The 1,792-nt window shown below is 48.8% G+C and overlaps 1 pseudogene; it reads right to left on the bottom strand.

Annotated features, from left to right (window-relative positions):
* Positions 1-472: 472 nt before the first annotated feature.
* Positions 473-1,252, bottom strand: LOC104861730 (annotated as a pseudogene).
* Between the last annotated feature and the right edge of the window lie 540 nt (positions 1,253-1,792).

The following is a 1,792-nucleotide window of genomic DNA, read 5'->3' as shown; positions in this document are numbered from 1 at the left end:
GATCTGGAAACAACTCTATGAGAAAGAACTGGTTTTCATTTTTCTTTTCTGAGACAGGGTCTCGTGATGTAGTTTCGGCTGCACTTGAACTCACTATGTAGCACAGGGTGGCCTCGAACTCACAACGACCCTCCCACCTCAGCCTTCAAAGTGCTGGGATTATAGGTGTGGGCCACCATGCCCGCCCTAGAGCTGGTTGTCAAGAACCTCTGCTTTCTTGTTCTTCACAATCAATCAGTCTCCTGTCCCAGTTTGCAGAGGCTCTTGATTTCTCCTGAGTGGCCCGTTCTGTGGAATCAGTGGACATTCTGAGCTCACCTGGGTCCGGTCTTTTGGCGGGTGGGGAAAAATCCACCCTATGTTTCATCAGAGCCACCTTTGAGTCCTGAGAATTCACGGCTTCTTCAACAGACACTCTATACTTCAATAAATCCAGCAGGGAATCTGAACGCTTACTTGGGCCCATTGTTTTTCAACCCACGAGAAGAAGCTTTCTTGAGCAGCTGCATCCGGAGGCAAGGAGTGACCCGTGGCACAGCTGCCGCAGGAAGGTCAGGATGGCTGCCATTCCTTTCTACGTAAGAAGCCAAGGAGGACATTCCAGAGGCAAGGTCTTAAATTCAGGGCCCTGGTGTGGCCACACCCCTGCCTTCAGGATTGAAGCCTGAACTCAGGCATTCTACCACTGAGCTATATGTATCTCTGACCCATTTTTAAAAATTTGAGACAGCTTCTTGTAATTTCTCCAGGCTAGCCTTGAACTGGTAATCTTCCTGCTTCAGCCTCCTGTGAAGCTGGGATTACTGCAGTGTACCAGTTACCTATCCAGGGCCCTGGTAATATTTTGATAGAATTTCTTTCTAGAAGCAAAGTTTTCAAATGCTCTGGAAGCCGATCCCAGAAGGAAGTGCCTTAATTCTACTGTACTGGAAGTTGAGCCAAGTCAGGTTTGGCAGAAATTGAAAGAAATCCTTCGGAATCCTGCAGAGGACCGTTCTCTGAAGATGCGATGTTGAAGGATTCTAAAGACCTTTCCCAGGTGGCGCAGACCACTTTGACTCAGGTCTAAAGGTGGTAAGAAAGAGATGATCCCCTTAGTGCCTTGCTGAATGTCTCTAGAGTGGGAGGCAGGAAGTGCTGGGCCTGACCCGCAGCCCCCCAAGTCACCCCTAGGAGATCCCAGCAGGCTCTGCTTCTTCCCGCCAGTGCTGCCCTCCACCACATGCTGCGCCGGAGCTGGTGCGGTGCTGTACTTGCCACACGTTTATCTAACAAAGCACTCGCGTCCAGAGTGCACATGGAAGTCCTACAAAATCAGCAGTAAAAAGACAACCAGTTGACAAGTAGGCAAAACAACTGGAAAATTTCTGCACAAATGAATTGATATATAAATGGCCAATACGCTTGTGAAAAGAGGCTCGGTTCATTTATTACGAGGGAAATGCAAACCAAAAACAGGAGATACCACTCAATGCGCGCTCACCCGAATGGCTGAAACTAAAAAGAGGAACAACAGAGACACGAGCGAGCTGGCTCTCCTGAGCTCTGCTCACCGCTCAGCAGTATAAAGTGGTACAAACACTTTGGAAAGCTGCTCAAGTGCTTCTCGTAAACACAGCTATCCTCTGCTCAGCAACTCCACTCCAGGAGAAATGAAGAAGTGAGTGATGCTATCTGTAACAGCCCCAACTAGCCACGGCCTGATGTCCATCCACAGGCGAACGAAAAAACAGTGAGTGTGAAGTCACACAACAGGTGAGTAAATAAAATGAACAGCCTGCGTCCAGCCACA

The sequence above is a fragment of the Fukomys damarensis genome, unplaced genomic scaffold, assembly GCF_012274545.1.
Source record: "Fukomys damarensis isolate Sample0158 unplaced genomic scaffold, DMR_v1.0_HiC HiC_scaffold_58763, whole genome shotgun sequence".
NCBI classification, from domain to species: Eukaryota; Metazoa; Chordata; class Mammalia; order Rodentia; family Bathyergidae; genus Fukomys; species Fukomys damarensis.
This window is presented reverse-complemented; position numbering and strand designations above follow the sequence as displayed.